The following is a 23679-nucleotide window of genomic DNA, read 5'->3' on the forward strand; positions in this document are numbered from 1 at the left end:
GGCGTCTTCACACGTTTAATACACATACACAGAGAACCTATGAAGTACTGGCTAATGTAACTCTGTTACCAGAGGAGAGGGATCAACTGAAACACACAAGGGTGACCTGAGCTCCAACGATAGTTTTAGTGCTAGGATTAATTCACGACACCTGACTAGACATTCGGCATCCCTCAACGAAGGAATATGCTATCGCTGGGTGGGTAATTGACCCTAGGAAGAGGTAGTGCACTGCCTATCTAACAACTATCGCACAACTGGAGTTCCGACATTATGCCTCCTAGTACCCATCCCAACACAAGGACGACCGCGTCACTGAGCCCCAAACCACAATTGGGGTATTGGAGAAAGCTAAGGAGACCAGAGTGACAACAGAAGAACTCAAAATCTCCTCCATAACTTCTAATTGCCCTGAGCATAGCTCAATGAATGGACATAAGAACAACTCAATTGCCCCAGGATCTGACAAAGTGTGTGATTGCGGTGTAAAATCGGACAAACCAATGAAACCGCAGGTGGGAGCAGGTGATTGCCCGGAAAACGCTATAGAAGGGTCACCCAAAAGTGCGAGCTTTGCCAGTGTTTTGGAAATTAGCAAGGGTCCCAGCAACCTTGTGGCGCTGGATCCACAAAATCCCTCTACATCAGCTGTGATAACAGATGTGGGCGCCACCCAAGCGCCTTCGGAGACCCCAAATCTACAGAATGTCGAGATGAAAAACCAAATATTTGACATATTTAAAGGAAATGGCTCACAAAAATTAGTATATAATGGAATAAAATCAGGACAAACAAAACAAAAATTAAAAAATCAAAGTGCAAAAAATCAAAGACACAGTAACAACTCAAGGAAATTTCTCCAGAATCTTAAAACTGTTAATGTTACTGTAAACAACACCAATACAGAGGAAAGAAGTTCAGCAAAAACAAAAGATCTCTCTTCTGTCAACCTGACTGATAAGACAGAAGGGCCTACAGCACTATCGGAAACCGTGGAGGAATCCTCCACCGATCTTATGGACCTCTCAGTGTACGAAGACCCGGAAATGGAAGACGTGGCTGTTGAGACTGAAGAGGGGGATGGGTCAGTCGATCTTCATCCTCCTAAAACAACAAATGAAGAAAGAGACTTGGTGCCCATTCATATACCAGCTGGGGCCACTAAAATCTGTACCCTGATCGAAAAAACTGTTAAGCAAGATGGCCCCCTGGATGTTCTCTTAAGCCCTATTTTCAAAACACTGGACGACAGGCATAAAGTTCTCGCCGAAACATGGGTATCATCAAAGCCATTGATGGGAAAAGATATAAACCTGAGGGAACTCATGCGGACATACTGTAACCCTAATGAGAAAATCTGTGACGATCCTGAAAACAAAAACATGCATAAGAACAGATTGGGACTGAACTACAATCAGACATCCAGCCTGTCTACAAGTTCTGATCAAAAGGGATGGTGACCTGCGGATAAGAACGAAAGAAGTCTCAGAGACAAAGCTCAAACATCTCACAGAGCCCAGCTAGAATGTATTGAAAGTTGTGATAAACTTATTCTTAATCGTACTAACGTTCTACGCCTATTTCACCACGTGCCCTCCCTCAGAACGATACAATCTGATGACATTAAAACAGTTTAATTTATAAAAGAAGACCACAATGACAAAATCATTCTACACTTTAGATCCAGAAATGTCTTGAGCATTGTCCTAGATGCAGCCTCTGTACTTACGTCCCTGGGATTTGACACATCGGAAGTGCTAGAGAAACCTGACACAGACCATGGGACGGAAGCCTCAAAAAACATCCAGCCTGTCTACAAGTTCTGATCAAATGGGATGGTGACCTGAGGATAAGAACGAAAGAAGTCTCAGAGACAAAGCTCAAACGTCTCACAGAGCCCAGCTTGAATGTATTGAAAGTTGTGATAAACTTATTCTTAATCGTACTAACGTTCTACGCCTATTTCACCACGTGCCCTCCCTCAGAACGATACAATCTGATGACATTAAAACAGTTGAATTTATAAAAGAAGACCACAATGACAAAATCATTCTACACTTTAGATCCAGAAATGTCTTGAACATTGTCCTAGATGCAGCCTCTGTACTTATGTCCCTGGGATTTGACACATCGGAAGTGCTAGAGAAACCTGACACAGACCATGGGACGGAAGCCTCAAAAAACAAATACGACATCCCTCTCAGGAAGGTGCCTTCAGTTAGAAGAGCTACGGAAGAAGAACCGAAGAAAAGCTCAGAAACCATCATAGAGCGTGACTGTCTTAAACTTAACGGTAAAGAGAAAATGATGGCTGCCATCTGTCCCATTGGTGAACCCTTGGGAAAACTACCCAAAGATGAAAACATCAAAATCACAATTAAAGGAGATATTGCCTTGAAAGCGAGGTGTGTTGACCTGACAACTCCAAAGAAACAAAGTGGAGATTGAAACAATTGGTGCTGGCTGACTGAAGCGCTTTCCAGACCTACAAGACAGTAACGCCAGGTGGAAGAGGAGCCTCTTGTGGTTAAGATTGGATCTTGGAACACTAGGGGCTTCTCACACTTATTTCAAGAACCCTGGCCGGCTGATCTAGATGTGGTCTGTCCCCAGGAAACCTTGATGGACGTATGTCCAACTTCTGATGCCTACGAAGTGGCAATTAACCCTGCCTTTAAAAAATACAGAGGAAGACCAATGGCAGGCCTGCTAACTTTTGTAAAAAAAGCTCAGGATGCCGCATCTCTAACTCAATTAATCCATCAGCTTTCATACAGGTGACAACGTTTGACACAGCCAGGACCCTAAATGCCAACGTGAGCCACTTCCATATCTTTAATCTATACTGGAATCAACTGCAAGCTGGGACAACTCTTTTTACACTGATCAATGACTTACTATTAGCCAATGAGACAACAAACATCATAATATGCGGGGTCTGAACATCAATTGTGTGGCAATAAAGCTGAAAAATACTGAGGCCACTTATGTATCTGAAAATGTGGCCTCAAAGTGGATGTTGGAGATGGATGCCATAAATCTTGCAATGCTAAATGGAAACACCAGTGGCGACATACCTGCAAAACCAACGTGGAGGAGAAAAAAAAATCTATCCTAGACTATTTTTTTGTATCAGAAAAAATCCAGCAATCCACACTGTCTTTACTGATATTGCCCATGTCTCATAGTGACCATGAGATGGTGATTCTGACCTTGATAGGTCCTAGGCAGGCTGAACATAGATGTTGCAACCATCGGATTCTGGTGGAGTCAAAGAGAGTAAGGCTGACACATCAGACCGAAGAAGCCTCCAAAATTAAAGACGCTTACATCAATGAAGAACTTGGAGTGGAATACACTCACTTTTTACAACACTGAAATAAAACAGGGGTCGAGGAAACCTGGCTTTGTTAATAAACGCAAATTCGATGTGGAGGTCATGAGAAGAAAGCAGGACTTACGTGCCACAATAAGACATATAAGAACTGAGGACATCACAGGCTATTTGCAAGCAAAGCGTGCTGCAAAACAAAAATACAAAAACTAGCTAAGATCCCACAAAGCCTCAATGTTCCAAAAAGACGCAGAACTTATGATACAAAAAATTAGAAATAAAAACTCGGCTGAGTTCTGGAGAATCTTGAATGATGAAGGCGCTCCACAATCTGCGCTGTTGGCGAACATGGTACCAGAAACGGTGTGGATCACCAACTTCACGAACCTCTATCGTAAAAACATCCATTCTAGAAAAATGGAATCTTGGATTCCCCAATGGAGACATCCTCCAGATAATTCAGAATGCCAGTGCCTCAAGGGCCCCTGGACCGGATGGTCTGACTAACTATACTTTAAAACAAAATCCCGTAATATGGGCAGAGTTATGCAAAGAGCTTTTCACCAGAATCTGCAGCAGATGTGCTAGGCCGAACTCATGGAAGAAAGCTATTATTGTCCCCATTTTAAAAAAAGGAAACCACCTGGAGCCAAAAAATTATCGGCCAATAGCACTCCTGGACATCTTGGGGAAAGTAGATGCCACAATGCTGCAACAGAAATGATCAGAATGGATCACAGACAGCAACCACATAGATGTAAAACAGACTGGCTTCGTAAAGGGAGTTGAATTTGGCTTAAATCTCCTGCTCATAAACCTGCTAAAAATGGAAGCCATAAGATCTGGGAGAAAGGTCTATTTAGCCCTGATCGACATTTCGCATGCCTTTGACTCTATTGATCGAGAATTACTCTGGACCAACATGTCTAATTGGGGATGCCCTGAGAGTCTACTAGCCGCAATCAAAGAAATCCATTCTGCCACTAACATCAAGGTCCGATTAGATCAGGGTGGATCTTTAACGGATGAAATCCACACCTACTGTGGCGTGAAACAAGGGTGTCCACTGGCGGCGATAATTTTCAATCTGTTTCTATCAGACATTAGTAGTGCAATTGACGATCCTCAATCTTTCTCTCCAAAAATACACAGCTCTGCGTTAAGCCTGATGCTCTTTGCTGATGACTTGATTCTGTTAGACACCACGCCAATTGGCCTTCAGCGCAAAATGAACACAGTAAAATGCTATGTGGAATCTAACAGCCTGCTGATTAACAACACAAAGAGCGAAATCCTAACGCTACAGAATCTGCAATCAGGCTGCCATGGAAAGAACAAAGAATTTAAATGGCACTTAGGAAGTGAGAAACTAAATACGGTGGAGTCCACTAGATATCTTAGGATGCAGATCAGCGCAAATATAAATGATGGCCCTTCGATCGAGACTACCAGAATAAAATGTTGACAATTTGCCTGCCAAGCAATTTACTAAATAAAAAATATGGGAAGTTCTCATTAAAGCCGATGATAACTTTCAACCAACAGAAGGTGGTCCCAGCTGTAATATATAGAGCTGAAAATGCTTTCAGATGTCCCGAGGAATTTTGGTCAACCCTATAACACACATTTTGGTTGAAAATATTTAATTTACCCAATAGTATCTCAACAGCCTGTTTATGATACAAGTTAGTCTTGATCTCTATCAAAGTCTGTATCAGCTGGAACATTCTTGCTCTGTTTAGGAAAACCATCTTGACAGAGGTCGCTCCGCAATTCAGAATGTTAAGTAAGCCTGGCAGCGATAATCCAGAGTGTCTACTATCTTTATGGAATAAAAGATGTGAGGAGCTGCTGACCATGTACGAAACCGACATAAAAACGCTTCTGGAAAATGCAGACCTGGTGAAGAAAAAGATCTGGGAACTAGACTGGATCCTGACTGGTGAAGATCGAAGGGCAGCTAAAACAATGAAAGATGCGCCGAGTGAAGCCAGAGCATTTAACAGTCTACAAAATGATGTAGCCCTATTCCCTGACAACAGGAAGAGATCCACATATATGTGATTTCACCTAAATCTGATAAAAACTAAAGACCGAACAAAGAACTGGGCTGGAAGGGATAAGATGAACGTAGTTTGTAGGTTCTGAGATGCATGCGAAGAATCGACTAAGCATTTTGTACTATTTTGCCCTTTTTTTGGAACACAAAGAACAAAACACTTTGGTCACATGTTGGAAGGTCAGGCACTGATGAATGCAGAAGAGTGGTGGCACTCGATGTTCATGGGAGTGAATAAGAAACTCACATTTGCACCAACCTTGTTTTTGGACGAGATTGAAGAATTTCTTGAGACTGCAGCCAGTGAGGTACAATGATGACTCTATAGTGTGCAACCACCGTTAACCCATTAGCGCCTTACTACGAGGTCCCTTTGCGGGGCCCGACCTGAACGGCTGGTCTAGACCAGCCGTTAAAGTAGGGACCCACAAAGGGACCTTGGTGCTAAGTACGGTACCGCAATTTGCGGTACCGTACTTAGCGCCTTCCCCAGTCCCATTGAGTCCTATGGGGCAAAAACGGGAATGGGGGAGGGCCAATGTTCAATGGGGAATAACTGCCCCGCCAACCTTGGAATGGGTAATTCCCCATTGAACATTGGCGGACTCGTTACGATACCGTCACCGACCATGGTGCTAATAGCGCCATGGTTTAGCGCCAGTATTGTAATGAGGGCCAATAAGACACTTTCTGCTCCTTAAGTGTTGCATTGCAGAAGAAAGTTGAATGTGAAGTTGTGAATTTGTGGTTGTGAACATGTTGTGAACATATGAAGTTGTGGTTCAAGAAATCATGTTATGCAATTTTAAAAGGTATTTGTCCTGTTGTCCTCTTTTCTTCAAATGAATGACGATCATCAGCAATGGCAATAAATAATTGCTGACTTGTGAAGAGTCCATGAGTTAGTAAAAATGACTGGGCGTTTGAGAGGAAGAGTTTGTTTACGGGTTTATAATGGCAGTGAGTGGAGTGAGTGTCCAGGGACCGGGGTTGGTGAGGACATGGTTTGAGCTCTCAAGTTGATTCTTGGATGGGTCAGACTTGTAGTGTTCAGCTCGAATGATATGACAAGTCATTGATAACGCGCCTTTACACAAGTGGTTCTGAATGGCGGTGTGAACTTTTGAAGAAAAGATTTGAATTGGCTTGAGCCAATCGAGCCTCTGTATAGCTGGCTTGCGAGTTGAATCAAGCCAAGTCACAAAATGTCTTATTCAGCTCTTATCGACTCTGCTTAATCATTTAAAATGCATGCATATGTTAGGAAAGGATGGAGCAGATTCTCAAAACCTTTTTGTTGCAAGTTATGGGATCCACTTGGATATCCTTTCACTTGCACCAAACTATATTGCACCCTACTCGCAATGGGCATGTCATTGTGCTCATCACATCTGCTCACATTCAGAAATATTTCACCCCCTTCTTTGTGCACATTTTAACATGAACTGCACAGAAAATGGTCACATTCCCATCTGTCTATTGGAAATAGGTGAAAAGGGATATGCAATGCATGCAGGCAGGGATGGACTGCGAACCAAAAGAGGCCCTGGAAATAATGTTCAAAGTGGCCCCATATTTGAGCCAGCTCAACCCTTTTCGTATGGTAAAATGTGGAAATACCACACGAAAGAGGCCCAGGATGCAGAGGGCTAGCGATAAATCCCCTATAGGCCCGTCCACCCCTGCATGCAGGGTCATTGACAGCCCTGGCATGCATTTTCTGCTAAATGGAAAAGCAGCAGCATGAACCATTGCTGCCCCATCTGCATTTCTATCCCTGAAAAAGGGATAGAAATGTTTTTTGTCTTTTGAACATTTCTCACCCTTGCACATTTGACGCATCTGTACATTTAAATGTGCATTCCAAATGCACAAACAGAATGCTGTTTGAAATGCACAGAGCATAGCTTCAGTTAGGCTAATGGCGGCCCTGACAGCCCTGCAGGAAGATGTATATCACCAAAGTGATCATACTGTTAAGATAAGTGGGTCTAAACGGAGGCAGCGACGTGTTCCAATGAGGGGGCAGTGATACAGTGACTAGTTCACGGATGGCAGAGAATAGTTTTGCTGAGGATGCCCCTGATGCCGCTGCTTTTCTTGTATGTCTGGAACGAGCAGTTGAGTAATGTGTGGTCAGTGTGGAGGAGTGCAGGTTTGATGGTGTCATTTAACTGCCATTTGATTGGTTCCACGTTTAGGTTATGGTTACAAAATGTGGGAGGAGAGTGCTGAAGTGGAAATGAAGAGTAACAAAAGTTATTTATAAAACATGTGCTCGTAAAAATAGTATAACATTTTGAGTGTGGTTTGGCCGATTTCTGATTTGGGAACATTTTGTTAAATATTAATTAAAATAGATCATGCATTTTAAATCGCACAAAGCAATTACTTCATTTTACAGGTGACTATATCATATGATCCGGTTCCTCAGGTCACTGAGGATACTGCAGCCTCTCACAATAATCCATGTAGAATCACGGTTGCGGTTTTCCATGTGCTGTACATCATTACTGTTGAATCCGAGTAATAATTCATTATCACTGCAAGACACATCTGTTCTGGCTCTCTGGCAAATATATAAAATACAAAAGAGGTAAAAAGTGTGGCTGTTAGAATAAATGCCCGGGTCTCTTATTATTGGAATTGCAGGGCATGGATGGAAGCCCACCGCATACATGATGCCTCCTGCAATTCCGCTGTGGATGTGGGAAGAACCAGTCTAGGATTTAAACCAGGGGTCTGCAACCTGGAGCTTGCCAGATATGTTGCACTTGGACTCCCATGATCCCTCAGCATTGGCTTTGCTTGTTGTGGTTGATGGGGATCCATCCCATCTAGTGAGCTGAGGGTTGTGGTCCCCTGCTTTAAACAGTGGCAGATGGCGGTGGGGTCCTCTATTTAATACTACTGTAAAGGTCATGTTGCTCTGCTTTTCACCAGTCCCTTTGGGATGTGTTTTTCTGTAATTCCTGTTGCTGGCAGTAATGCACACACGGTTAGTGGTGAGGCTTTTAGCCCTATGGACAATATATAGCAGGGAGTCAATCTGCAGACCCGAGTTCACCACCTTGGGCCAGGTTCCAGCACCAGGGCAAACACCAATTATTTGTTTACTGCCTGTTTGCATCAGGACACATTTTGCACTTGTGCTTATACAGGACAGCATTAGCACTAGTGCAAAGGTAGCCCTGGCGCACACATGCATTGAAAGAGTGGGGTCTTGCCCTAACACAAACTCTGCCCTAGTGTTATTACCGTGCACAGTTGCTCGTGCCCCTGGTGCAACACTTCTGTAATCTGGCCCCTCATGGTAATGTGCCCCTTATATAATGAATGGCATCATGAGTGTTCATTTGAAAATATAAGTGGTCATATTCAGATTGCCCTTTAAATAATGCGGGCCTAATAGTTATCAACGTTCTTATTGCATAGGGAGTTCACTGAAATGGCACACCTGGCTGATTACTTATATTGCCCTTTACAATTCATGACTTTTTGAGGTGTATCAAATTCTTTGTATCCACCCAAAGGCTACCTGCTCCGTGTTACAGAAACACAATGCACTGTGCTAATGTGCTTACCCAAAATGCCACCCTTTAAGTAAACGGGATCAAAACAACATCTGCTGCCCTAGCTCTGGATCTACTCAGTTGTGACAAGTTCGATAAGTCGCTGCACACAAACAAGTGCAACCATTGTGAAGAGCAGGGACCTTTGGACAGGGTCCAACTTCCATTTGCAGCCTGCCCTCAGATCTTCCGGGCTATTGCAGGATGTGTACTTAAAAGATGTGCCTTTTTGTGGGCATGCCTGATGCAGAGCATTTGCATGAGTGCACCCTTCATCCCTCTTTGCATTCTCGTTGGGTATCAAATCACGGATCACTCCTGGGCGTAGTATGCTGGGCTGTTTGATGCCGGCAGATGTTTGCATCTTTTTATCATATTAGAGTATTTGCATGTGTCCTTTCCCTCTTTCTAAAAAGCAGAAGTAAACCTACCTCGTGTTCTTTGATCAGTGTAATAAGAGATGTAGGAGGTCTAACATCTTTATTTGGCAGTACACATTTGACAAACACGGACATTAAGGAAATCAGAAAGACGACATCTTATTCTAATAATTTCTCAGTCAAGAGAAGCGTGCACATTGAGACTGTGCAGCTAATTATCAGTAAGTTCCTTGAAGTAACCAGGTCTTGGCATGGAATCATTCATTGTATAAACCACACTTAGTAAAGAAAATCATCTTTTATAGCTGGAAGCTAATGATACCTCCTTCTGTGATTAATGTTGGGCGGTGGGGCACCAGTTGGTAATGGCCTGCCTACCCAGTTGATGACTGGAGAGAATCTAGAGCTGTTATTGAGGGATGATGCGGGTTACTGGCTAGTACAGTACTCAACGGTGGAAAACATGACAAATGGTCGCTCGTGGTCTGGGAGTCCCTCTTCTATTTCCTTGGCGGCATGCACAGAGAGGAGCAGGAGTGCATGGGGCAGAGGAGTGGAGGGTTCTGATGTGTGAGTGTTTCTGCTATTGTTTATGTTGGGGGTGGTGGGTGTTGATTTTCCCAAAGACTGAGAGGGAAGGCAACGGTGTGGAAGTGAATTTTAGCACCCAACAGCTTGCACGGAATGCAGGCTCGTTCCATTAGCTAAAGCCCCCAATCAAAGCAAATGGATTGGTTGCTGCCCTCTGCTTGGTTACTGAGCTTTACTGAGCAGGTAAGGGATGTGGTTTTCATAAGTCCTTTCAAATTTAGTTGCAGTTTGTTCAAGGATGCCAGGTTCGGGCAGTGTAGACATATTCTCGACTGCTTTCTGCCATGCTTGTGGCGTATGGCACTTTCACAGGGGCTACTATATGGGGCGCCGCATTAAGCTGTGCGTCAGATGAAGAGAATAAAGCATCCCGGCATCCTTTTGCAGGTCCCACAGGTCAGTAAAACTGAGGGTAGAAGTGGTGCTACCCTTTCACTGCCATTGTTACTGATCCACAGGGTTTTACCACATGTGTTCGGCAGAGTTGGGGAGAAGGTTGGACTGTAAATGTCCGGCTGAACCTGGTGTGCCCGAGAAATGCATCTGCATTACCGCCAGCATGTCTTTCCCTGCTTGTGCTAATGAAATGAATTCTTATGGAATTCGCCGTAAATTACCACCTGGTAAACGCATATATTGTAAATGACCCGCAAGTGTTACTGTCAACAGCCATGTACACGTTTTCACAAATGTAGTAGAAAAGGGAAGAGTGAGGTTGCATTTGTGTCACTCTTTACATTTCCACTGAATGCTTGAAAGTTTAGAAATTGCACGAGGGGAGCTTTTGGACCTATGTATTTATTTATTTATTGTTTGCTTGTTAGGCGCTCATACAGGAACTAACATTCTGTTTCAAAGCGCCCTTGCGCCCTTGTGCAAAGAGAGGTGGCCGCCTCCTTGCAATTTACTCGTGCGAAGAAAATTAAACCCTGTGTCATTTTTTTGACATATTGCTTGCTTTCCTCATCCTTATTTATACTCAGGCTGTTCATTCGGCTCTGCTCTCATTCCTTCTCGATTCCTAGGGAGTCAGTCATATTCCAGCGTGGAAATAGTGCACTGGAGCTCACTACTGTTTCCGCTGGTCGCTATGAGAGGCAGATAAACTCATTTCGTTGAAAAGGCAGGCGCTGATTTCTGACGCGGTCCACTTCAGAAGTCCATGTCCAGGATTAAAGTGTGCATACACACTACATGCAAGTGCCATGCATGGATGAAGAACTGCACCATTCCCAGATCTGGCCACACTCTCTCCTAAAGGGCATTCCATGGTGGAGAGATGAAAGGTGCATCTCGCAGTTCCAGACACATGTGCCAAAGCTTCCCCTTTACCTCAAAGCTGCCCCTGAGCATCATGGGCCACAGAACCCCCAGCACATTCAGAGGCTGACCCATTCTGCCTTCTTCACATAACTATCACCACCCTTTGATTGTTAATTAGACAATGTTGTCTTGGCTCCCCTGACTACTGTTAGCCACATGTACACCCATTATGCCAACCACAGATTTCATTAGAACCGCCTGTGTTGCCCTTCTGCCTTCTTTGACTGCCGTTGCCCCCCGTTGCTCATTTTCGGACCCCTGACTGCTGCTGCCTCCATGTGTACCCTTTTCCCGACTGACTTCAGTCATCCCTGCTTTGTGGCATTCTGCCACGTTTAAGCAGTTTTGTAAGCCCCTTTGTGTCCTTCTGCCCCCCCCCCGTCCCCTATTGACCACTGCTGCAACTCCATTTGTACTCTTTTGAATCACGACTACTGTTGGCATCCTTTATGTCTTCCCACCCCCTATACTGCTGCATCCAACCCCTTTCCATGCCCCTATTCACCACATTCCCTTTATCTCTGCTACTCCTGGAATTCCTGATCCATCTGCCAGTTCCCTGCTACTCCAGAAACTCCAAAGCGTCACTCCCAGTCTGGCATGCAATCCTCCTCCACCGGCCACACCAAAGTGGAACAGCCACCAGGACTATACCTTATTTCCGAAATGCTAAATTCACAGATAACATGCTAAAAGGGGGGCCCCGGGGGGAACGCGAAGCGTTTCCCCCCGGGGAGTTTTTTGGCGCTGCACACGGCCAGCGAGTGGCCGTGGGGGGACAGAGCGCCTCCCGAGGGGTATTTAAGGGCTCAGGGAAGGTTCGGGAGGCAGGCGACAGTTAGGACTTGGTAATTGTATCAGTCCTGTCGCCCGGTCCCGAGCCTTCCCTGAAGATAGCTGGGCCTGTGGTGCGTCGGTGTAGGGGAGGTGAGGAGGTTTAGTTAGTTATTGGGGTGGGCAGGCAGTTAGGTTTTAATTAAAAAAAAAAAAAAAAAAAAAGAAAAACGTTGGGTTGGCGGTTTTCGCCCAGTGGGGGTAACGTAAATAAGCTACCCCCCCCTCCCTCTCTCCTTACCTGAGCTGGGGGCGGGTTGTTGTCTTCGGAAGGGAGAGGGATTTTCTCCTCGTTGGCCCCTCCTTGGGCTTCTTCCTCCGTCGAGCGGGAGGGGGAGGGAGTGCAGGCCTGGTTGGGCGGCACATTAGGGTTCCGTTTGGAGCCCCGGATACTTTCCTTTTTCTCCCCCCACGGCGCCGGGCCTTCCCTGCCAGTTTCCTCTGGGTCACGGGGGTTGTGGAGCAGTAGAGCCCAGTTGGCCCTGGCTGTTTGAGTGAACAGGCGTGGTGACAGCCTCCTGTCAGAGGGGGCAGGGCAGGCGCCTTAAAGGGGCAGCGCTGTTTTTCTGAGCAGCTAGCAGTGCGGTGCAGCTCTTGGGCCACCAGGGGGCAGGGCGGGCGGTTCTAGAGTTTAGGGGAAGTAGGGGTGTTCATCAACAGCAGTAGCAGGGGGCTTCTGGGGCTGTGCAGTTAGCTGGGGTAGTAATATAGGCAGGAGAAGGGGTACTTTCTTGGGGGGGCAAATAAAAAAAAAAAAGAAAAAAAAAAAAAAAGAAAAGAGAAGCGCTAATTTTGGGGTTATTTAACCGCTTGGGTTATTAGGGTTGTAGCGCAATTTCTCTGGGTTTTTTCCCTCAACTAGGAGTAATTTTCCACGGGTAGGTGCCGGCTCGGGGGCATATTTAGCTAGTGAGCGTCAGGGCGAGGTTTAGTGCGCTCTCCGATTATTAGCGCACGATGGTGGGCCAAGGGGTTAGCAAGGGGGGGCTGGTTGATGCTAGGGCTCTTAGGGAGGCCCTGGAAATCATCAGCGGGGCATCGAAGGCCCAGTTGGAGGAGGCGGTGGGGGAGGTCACGGGAAAGGGGGAGATAAGGGGCGGTAGACCGCAGCGTAGAGCGGCAGCTGATGGGGCGCTTGCGGCAGTGTTGGCTTGCACCCCTACGGCGGGGATGGGGGAGGTTTGGGAATGCAGGGGTAGGAACATGAGGAGGGAGATAGATAGGAGGGCGGATGAGGGAGTAAGGATGTCGGGGGAGCAGCCAGGGAGTGAGGGAGGGGATGATAGCCATGGGGAAGATGGGAGTACTCAAGAGGGTGGGGCTCGAGGGAAGAACAGTGGGGGCAGGGATGGGGCACAGAAAGGGGTGTCAGGGCAGAGGGGAAGAGGGGGTAAATACCTTCAGAAGAGTGCAGGTGGGAGAAGGAGGGGGAGGTCCCCTTCATTTGAGGAGGGTAGAGTGGGGCGCGGAACGGCCCCCCTGGGTAGGAGGAGTGAGGGCGGAGGGCGCTGCGCAGCCCCCGCTGTTCAGATGGAGGTTGAGGGTTTCAGTACGGCCCCTCCTCGGTCAACGCAAGGAGAGCCTAGAGGGCGCAGCACAGCCCCTAGCAATGAGGATTTCAGGGTGGAGGTCGGAACGCCTCGCCCGAGAGAAGAGGACCAGGCAGGGGTTCCCACAACCCCGCCGAGAAGACGTCAAAGGAGTGGCGGGGCGGACGCCCCGGGCTCGCAAGAAGATCATCAACTCATCTCGGGCAGGAGCTCGTATCCACAATGGTATTTAAGGGGGGATGAAGTTGGTTGGGAGGAATATGTGGGGCAATGGGAATGGGAAGACTACAGGGCGGGAAGGGAAATGGGGGAGGAGAGAAGAAGTTCAAGGTGGGATAGGGAAAGGGAAGTGCAGGGTGGACGGGGTGAAAGGGGTCAAGGGAACCATTGGCTGGGTGAGTGTGCTGACATGTTTTGTCCCCGCAGTAGGAGCCCTCTAAGAAAGGAGAGGAGGAGCAGCGGTGTGAACGCCAGACCACAGGCGGCAGATGTTGAAAGAGGTGAGCGGGAAGGGGAATGGTCATCTGCATGGCAGAGAGGGGTCGCAAGAAGGGGGACAGGGGATGAAGGGTCTGGACTGCCAAGTGTAAGGAAAGAAGTTGGTGTGCAGGCCATTGGGGCCGCGGGGGTTGAGAAGAGCATGTGCTCAGTGGAGGTCCAAACGGACAAGGTGGTGGAGCCATTGGTGCTCGAAGTGCAAGCCGGAAAAGATAAGGAGTGTGAAGGGAAAAGAAAGGAAAAAAAAATGGCCATACATGGGGATAACGAAACCATTGGGGGCGCACTTGATGGCAGCGACCAGGGAGAAGATTCAGGCGGGGGAATTTGTTGATGTCTTTAAATTGCTCCATAGGGAAGTGAGAGCAAAGGAGGGGTCTAAGGAGGAAGAGAGGGAACTGGCTTCACGCCCAAGGGTCCCGGTAAATATTGAGAATTGGACGTCGGCGTTTATCATTTATGCCAGTGTGTACTGTGAAAAATTCCCGGAGCGTTGCGTGGCCCTGCTTAAATATATGGACGTAATTAGGAAGGCTTTCACGAGTTTTGGGGGTTTTGCCTGGGCACGCTATGATGAGGAATTCAGAACGAGGATGGTGGAGGACAGTCAGGCGGTCTGGGGGGAGATAGACATGGATCTTTGGCTGCAATGGATGGCTCCAACGAGGCCTGCCCCGACATTGCACACAGCAAGTGGGCTGCCTGTGCCTTACCGGCCCTTTCTTGGTCACCCCGCCCATGAGGGGGCGGGGGGAGGAGGCGGAGGACAGCCCTCGACAGCATGTTGGGCGTTCAATAAAGAAGGCTGCACGAGGTGGATGTGCAAATTTAAACACGAGTGCAGCAAGTGTGCGGGTCGGCACCCGGTTACAGATTGTTTTCAGGTAGGGGACAGCGGGTCAGGGCGAGGAGCGGGGCAAGGAGGTGGGGGGAAGGACCGCATGCCAGGTAAATGGGGGTGTGCTGGCAGGTAGGGCTCAGTTTAACGTAAAAGGAGGGGGGCACAAGGTTTGATGAAAGGTTTTTGGGGGCGACTTAAAGGGGGTAGGAGAAGGGTGAGGGGGAAGAAGTGTAGGTAGGGGAGAGCCGCAGGGGGATGTAACTGTGGAAATTGTTAAGGGGTGGTGGCCGTCGTTTGAAGGGCATGGGCGACGGTGGCGAAGCCCTCACGCTTGCCGCACGACAAGGTGAGTAAGCTTCAGGCTGCATGGACGGAGGTGCGGGTGCGCCTCTGGTGCAGCGAAGGAGAAGTAATGAGCTGGGGCTGCATGGACGGGGGTGCACTAGGGCCCCTGGTGCAGCTGGGGGAAAGAAGTGGAGCAACGAAGCAAGGTTCTGGAAGAGGAATGTTATGTGGAATGGACTGCATGGACGGGGGCACAGGTTGGGCCCCTGGTGCAGCGGTGGAGAGGAGTAAGGAAGAAAAGGGGGCCTGCATGGACGGGGGTGCACTAGGGCCCCTGGTGCAGGTGGGAGACAGGTGGTAATGGACGCAAGGTTTTTGAAAATTAGTGATAAGGAAGGGACTGCATGGGCGGGGGTGCAGGTTTGGCCCCTGGTGCAGTGGCGGGAGGAGCAATAAAGTAAAGGGCCTGCATGGACGGGGGTGCGCGTGGGCCCCCGGTGCAGGGGGGGGCAACGCAGGGTCAATATTAATAAGGTGATGGAAGGTGTGGGGGGCAAAGGGGGAGCAGGGGGGTAATAGTTTAGAGGAAAAAGGGGGTCTAAGTGGGTTTAGGTGTATTGTTTGAAGGTTAGGTGAAAGGGGCAAAATATAAGGGGACGGTAGGAGAAGACCTGAGGTGTTTCCGGGGAGGGTTAAGGAGATGGCCAGAAAGGAAAGGGTACTGAGGAGGTGTTACTAGTGGTGTGGAAAAGGTTAGGAAGGTGGAACTCATTCATTTAGGAGGGGTGCAGCATCTGAAAGTAGCAGGCTGGGCTATTAAGAGGGGTAGGTGAAAAGGTTGGGACGCTGGGAGTAAGGGAGATGCAAAGGGATGTCAAGAAACGGGGCAAACGGAAGGTCTTTATAGAATTTTTTCAGTAGGTAGCAGGAGTGTTGCATTTATTAGGATGTTGTGGGTTTGTAAGTGATTTTGTAATTTCTTTTTCAGATGCTGCTAGGAGGTCCGGTCAGATGTCAAAAAGCTGGTTTGTGGGACATTCTATGGTTAAACGGGCGGGGAAAGAAGCTGAGAAAAGGGTTGTTGGCGGGCAACTGGGGTGCAAATATAAAGATGTTGTGGTAAGATGTCCGGGTTTGGGGGGCTGGGCTGGGATTAGTTGATTTCTATTTTGGCTGGGGTGAGGGAAAGCTTGGGGCCTCCAAATGGGGGGGGGATTAGTTTTGCTGGGGAAAATGATCTGGTAAGGGATACGGGTGGGGCTCTCCTTAGGTTCTGGGCTGGGAGACTGGGAAAAAAGTTTGAGGTAGAAAAGTTTGGGGGGGTGGGGCAGAAAGAACTCCTCGGGGGAGGGTTTTTCTGGTGCCGGGGGCATGGCCCCTTTTGATGTGGGGGGAGGGAAGCACAATGGGGGAATGACACGGAAAAGGAGGGGGTGGCGCTGTTTGCACAAGCAGGTCACCCCGGGGGAACAGGTATTGAGCCTGGAGGGGCATGGCCCCTGGGAGAAAGCGGGACGCCTGCAAAAGGGGCAAGGAGACGGGAGGATCCAAGGGATCATTAGGGAGGAAATTGGTTATTTAATTATTTAATTGTTGGGGGGAAAATGAAAATGTTTAAGTTATTTAATTAATTGTTCAAACAGCTCTTAGCTTGTTAGGCCATGGAGCCAGTTAAGCGTTGATTGTAAGCTTTGGCCTGTCACATTAAAGCAACCTTTTCCACTTTTAAATGAGTCTGGGTTTTTGTGCAGTAAGCCAAAAGGGGGGCCCCGGGAGGAACGCGAAGCGTTTCCCCCCGGGGAGTTTTTTGGCGCTGCACACGGCCAGCGAGTGGCCGTGGGGGGACAGAGCGCCTCCCGAGGGGTATTTAAGGGCTCAGGGAAGGTTCGGGAGGCAGGCGACAGTTAGGACTTGGTAATTGTCCCGCCCTCCCACCCCTTCATTTTGGTTTAGGGTAATGTCATCTATGGTATAGGGGGGGGTGCATTGTTCACGGGATTAGGGGGGGGTTTCTAGATGTCAGGGGGAGTTTTTTATGGTTCTTTGGGGTCTGTTATGAGGGCAGGGTTGGTAGTTTCGTGTGACAGGTCAGGGCATTGTGAAAGTTTGTGTGTAATATATTGTTGCTGATGTGGCAGGTCAGGCTGGCTGCAGGTCATAGGAAGGGGGAGTTTGGTGTAGAGGGGAGTTTAAAAGGGGGTTGAAGTGGGTCGGGGCGCCGTGGGCATGGCCCCTTTTGATGTGGGGGGAGGGAAGCACAATGGGGGAATGACACGGAAAAGGAGGGGGTGGCGCTGTTTGCACAAGCAGGTCACCCCGGGGGAACAGGTATTGAGCCTGGAGGGGCATGGCCCCTAGGAGAAAGCGGGACGCCTGCAAAAGGGGCAAGGAGACGGGAGGATCCAAGGGATCATTAGGGAGGAAATTGGTTATTTAATTATTTAATTGTTGGGGGGAAAATGAAAATGTTTAAGTTATTTAATTAATTGTTCAAACATCTCTTAGCTTGTTAGGCCATGGAGCCAGTTAAGCGTTGATTGTAAGCTTTGGCCTGTCACATTAAAGCGACCTTTTCCACTTTTAAATGAGTCTGGGTTTTTGTGCAGTAAGCCAAAAGTCCTGATGTAAGGTATTGTGAAGGAGGGGAAACATTTCCTGGGCCCTGGTGAAACAAGGTATTTCTCCACCAGCACAGCAAAATACACTGGTGTAGCAATGCCATCTTGGACCATGTGCTGGGAGCCCATCCTACAGAACATCCGTGAAGTGACAACAACACCACCTCACAGGATAGCTCAGATCCAGAAATGCTGGCGAGACCTAAACGGGCATGTCGGGAAGCTGGTCTCAAGATACAGCAAGGAGCGCGTCCCACCAGGGATGGTGACTTACCACTGCTACCTGTGGAGCTGTGGTTGTGGCAGAAACAGGTGCCAACTGGCATACATGCTAGTCTCCCAGAAGGGATTGGAGGAGTGACTCAGGCTGAAGGTGAGTAGATTGCATGCATGTATGACAATAACTAATGATGTGTCTCCAAATGTGTGTGAGTGACTAGGCCTGTCCCAAATTCTAGAAGCCCTAAAGACAATACCAATCCAAGTTGCAATAGCAAATGACAGAATATATGTCATGACAAATATATGTTTCCCCAAGACACCTGCCATCTGCCTCATAGCCATGGCTGGTTCCATATACTCGCATGTGCATATGCTGCGTATAATGCCTCCATCCCAGTGAATTGGGCAATGGGCACACCTGTTCCCAACCCAATGTCTATGGAAAACAATGAATTAAAATCCTATCCCAACAAGAGTATATTACTGAAGGCCACTTAGTCCACTGTCAAAAATATCTTCACAGGCTCACTGGTGCAGCACTCAATCAAAGTAGCATCCCCACAACACATGGAAATGTGAATTCTCTCAGCAGCATCTCAAAGTCACCCAATACCACGCTTTTCTTTCCACGTGCTCAATTACCATCCTATCCTACCCTTACTCTCATCTACTCATCATAGGCCTACCCCTACCTCCTACTTTTCCTTAGCACCCTCTCCTACCCTGCATCTACCTTATTGCATGCTGTGTCCATCCTCTTTCCCATCCACCACTTTCCCTACAAATCTATCACTGGCTACTACTCCCCTCACACATCCATCATGCCACCGTCATCTACCATGTCTACCTGGCCTAATCCTATCACCTTTATTCTTCTCCAAGACTACAAACATACTTGATTCACGGTCAAAACCATCAACACTGTTTCTACTCCCTCCTTCCTAACCCACGTGTTCTGCCTCCACCCATCATGTCATGTATTCCATACTCTGCTCTCATCTACCTCTTTAACATGCAAAGTATAAAGCACCTTAGACCCTCCACCTGCTCCTACCTCCCCTCTCTTAGACAAGCCGACCACTCAACTTGATCATGCCCCACCATACATAGACTACTCACAGATATACCCACAAGCAAGATTCCCTTTCCTGATCTAAGAATGCCCTCTTTCTCTCTCCACCCATCCCACTCTTGATATAGCACTTCGAAATCACCAAAATACTTTAGCTAGCTGTACTGTGCTCTAACTCTGCAACCTCCAACAACTACAGTGTGGGAAACAAAAGCTATAACGTCATCGCTCTGCAACTGCAGTCCATTCCCAGCCCGCATCAATACAGGCTGTTTCTGACCATGCTGTTTCCTCGTGGACAGCCATGCCTGTCGTCATCCTCACTACATACTTGTACCATTTGAGCCCAATTAAGTTTTGTGCAGAATTGAGGTAATGATTGATGTTATTGCATTTTATTAATTGAACCACGTTTCCCCCAATTGGGTGTAGTGATGTCTTTAAATTGAAGCAACATTGTTCCTTACTTTATTGTGATTTTTAACTCTACATTCTACATTCTAACTATACTGTTCATCAGAGCACTCCCGTGCCTCGTCTCACTGGCAAATCTGACAACTATAGTGTGGCAAACTGCATTCCTCAGAGCTTCCGGGAGCCACACAGTTATGTCAATGTCATCGCTCCACGACCACAGATAGTAACTGACTCGTGTCAGGGGGAAGTGCCAACGCAAAGCCTGTTTAGGCCTGTTTTGGCCTGTTCTTGGACATTCGGCAGGGGATGTTACCCCTGTGTGGTGAGAATGTCTGCTCTCCTTTTTCATTGCATCTCCCTCACCACAGTCTTCTGCATGGTACAGGATTATAGGCGTGTGGCCACGTTTTGTGGGTTCTATGTCATTTCAACGAAAGAAATTGCTTTGATGTAAATTACTTCGTGTACATTACTTCGAATTTTACCCCAATTTTCTTTTTATGGGGAGGGCACCCCCATGCCCACCCTTCCCCTTCACTACCACTCCTACCCCAAAACCATCCTTACCCCACTTTTACCCATTAAACCACACATACCTACACAAATTCGAAGAGGAATTACAACCAAGTATTTTATTTTGTGAAAACAATGGGAGACCCTCGGCACATACCAAACATAATATTGTTCCAGACCTGAGGGGACAGATGATGTGTTGCGGTTGCAGCCACTCTCTGGAGTAACTCTGCAGAAAACGTGAGACCTGTCACCAACCAGACATATTTCAGAGCAAAACTCAAGACGCATCTGTTTGAAGAAACCACCACTGGAATCTGCTAAAGCTCAAAGAAGCAATTAAGTTAAGCAGCAAGCGCTCTACAAATAAATAGGCATAAACCTGTATTACTTTGTTTTTACTTTGCCTTGGCCTATCCACTAATGGCGAGGAGTGAGAATGACATCTGCGTCATGGTCCATTTGCAACTAGTGGGATGTGAGTTGCAGTTTACGCCCCCATGACAAAATACTTAGACTGACGCTTTCCATACTTTAGCGTGAACCGCGGGCAAAGGAGCAAGCAGCTTATTTTATGCTTGGGCCATTATAGTGCTATTACACTGATGTTCCAACTACAGAATGGATCCCTGGATCTTCAAACATGCTGTTAAGATAGCTCAGCGGGTTGAGCGCTTGCTGATGCAATTTGTGTGTGATTTGCAGGTCGCAGGTTCGAATGCTGGCAAAGCCAACTCAGCCTTTCATTCGCAGGTTCGAATGCCGGCAATGCCAACTCAGCCTTTCATGCTTCCCAGGCCGATAAATGAATACCAACTTCGTTTGGATGATACTGTATGTAAATATGTTCTATGTAAAGTGGTTTGGCGAAAGGGCTATATAAATAACACATCATTATCATCAAACACATTTCAGTGCCAAGAAGCCACTCTCATGGTATACGTGTGCGATACAAATAGCCCAAAATAGAAATAGGAATGTCTTCTTTTCGACGTAGCAGATTAAGATAATCTTGGCAAAAATGAAAAAACAACTTTTGGCTCAAAAAACTTCGTATTTAAATGCAAGAACACATAATGCACTGACCACATGGTTTAATTTATCCTCAAATACTTTAAAGTTCAGCATTGATAAGTGTGTGAGCACAAACATGTGTCCACTTGGAGTTTAGTAATAATCCCTGCATTAGCGGGCTGGACTGATTGGAAACAAACCGTGTTCCAAGTTTTAGACCAGAGTGAAGCAAGCGCCTTAAAGCCGGGCCATTTTCAGACAAAACCAAAGAAAATGGACCCGCAGGACCTGTCTGCGGCAGCAGTTGCAGAAATGGAAGAAGGATTAAAGAGGGAGCCTGTCTTCCATTTCTATGACCATGACCGAGGAGGCGGCATTGGGGGCAAACTGATAGCAGAGTACTGAGGCGCAGGTATGGAGAGGGTGGGTGAGAGTTCACTGAATGAGCGAGGAAGAGCAAAGAAAGACATGGGAGGGAGCAGGCAGGACAGATGAGTGTTCAGGTGGGTGCTCAGGAGCCCGGATCCCTCACAAGAAAAGCAATTTCTAACACTCTTAATACCCTTTCAATGCCACTACCCTAAAACATGGGCAACGGCATCCCACTGGGAAATGTATCAGCAACTCTCTTGAGGTAGGGGGAGGTCGTTGGGAAGGGTGCTGAGTGGAGCAATACTGTTAGATCCAGCCCAGGTTTCTGACATCATGATTGGTGACCTCCCCAGGTGCTAATTTCTCATGTAACATGTTACAGCAAGAATACACTTCAACACAAATGTCAGACTGCTGTGAGGATGATAAGTAATTGACTTTGAAATTATATGGTATGTTTTCAAGAACAGCTGCAGCAATTGTCCAAATAAATTCGAAGTGATGTACACAAAGTAATGTACAACAAAGCAATTTCTTTCGATGAAATGACATAGAACCGTTTTGGGCTGGCTGGCATGCTTTTTCTATCTGAATAGTGTGTGGAGTACCCCTTACATACTGTTGGAACGGATATAATATTGTTTCGTCCTCATTGTATATGTTGGCCTATGCCCAGTCGCTTTGCGAGGAAATCCGTACTGCAAAGTCGTGAACTTAAGTGAATCAAGCCTCCATTCTAGGTTAAAACCGCCATTTTAGTTTATTGTACAAAGTCACCCTGTGGCCTAAAATGGCCGTCTTGTGTTCTCTTGTTCTTGCTTTAACCTCTTCAGCCTCTGTAGGAGAGTCAATGTCCAACCTGCCTTCAGGCTACACGTTAGAGTCATGTAGACCTTGTCCTTTGTTGACCTCAGGATCAGGGGATTACTTGAATCGGTGATGTTAACCTACAAGTAAACAAGAACAATAACGCTATCTAAACATAATATGGGAAACATCTGTATGATCTGTATTAAAGCAATGTGTAAAGAGTGTAAAGTTAAACCTAGAGAATAATAGTGTTTGTTAGCAAATGCATTAAAAGAGTAAACCGCTTGCACGATATATGTAAATTAGGAATGAACCTGGCGCGACCCTAGCCCAGTGCATGATTAACTTGAAAGAGGCTGGACATCGTTATAACGAAACTGTATAAATACGCTGATGTCCAGCAAGCAAATCCTGTTCACTTCTCAAATTGAACCCTGCTGGTGGTCTCTGTGATGTACTGACGGCCAAATAGCTATTTGTGTACTTTGTTTTGTAAACTGCACAGAATTGCAATAAAGATTCTGGGAATCTTTACAAGCCCGTGTCGGTGTATTTCTCTGTGCATGGTGTAAAAGCCTTAATATTGTATTTTCTGATTCCACAGATGGCGCCCGAAAAGGGACCCTCAAGATCGACTTCGTCTCGTTGAAGGTTGGCTCGGCTATCGGACCGCGATCGGACGGTGCCAACAGAAACGGCCCCTCTGGATGAGAAGTGAATTCCTTGACAGAACAGCACGATCCGATCCCTGAACGGTGAGCAGTAGCCCGAGACGACGTCTTGACGAGGGTCCATATATCGAGGTGGGTAACTTTGCCGAAATCACCAGACACGTGGGTCCTTAGCATTGTCCTTAGTAACCTGATCGGGCCTCCCAGTCCTTTAGTTAGGTGAATCGTGACCTGATTCTTAATTTAACCCTGACAATTTGAATTTGGCGCATTGTACTCGCGAGCACAATTATTTGACCAGGTAACACCAGAACTTTGATATGCCTGGGAAATTGTCTGCCTGCTTTAGGGCATTATTCCACAGCGACAGACAATCTTTGGAAGATAGCCGTCCCGCACCACAGGAGGGGTCGCCGGCATGTACTATGTACTGTAAGAAAGGCTTTGGTAGTATAGCATTTAATGACGTTTGGCATAGACAGACCAGACATAATTCTAATCTTCGGTGGCCAACCAATGGTAGCTTGGAAATCCCTCGTTTACAATATCTAGAGGCTGTATTGGTTAAGAAACAGGATAGACCTGCAGCATTCGACACATTACACAGTTGGAAAACTGAAGCTTTGCAGCAACAAAAGAGTAGAGAGAAACATATGCGTCGACATATGACAAGTGTCGAAGGGCACGGTTATATGATCAAAAT

The sequence above is a fragment of the Ambystoma mexicanum genome, chromosome 10 (genome assembly GCF_040938575.1).
Source record: "Ambystoma mexicanum isolate Mex_15411 chromosome 10, UKY_AmexF1_1, whole genome shotgun sequence".
Taxonomy (NCBI): Eukaryota; Metazoa; Chordata; class Amphibia; order Caudata; family Ambystomatidae; genus Ambystoma; species Ambystoma mexicanum.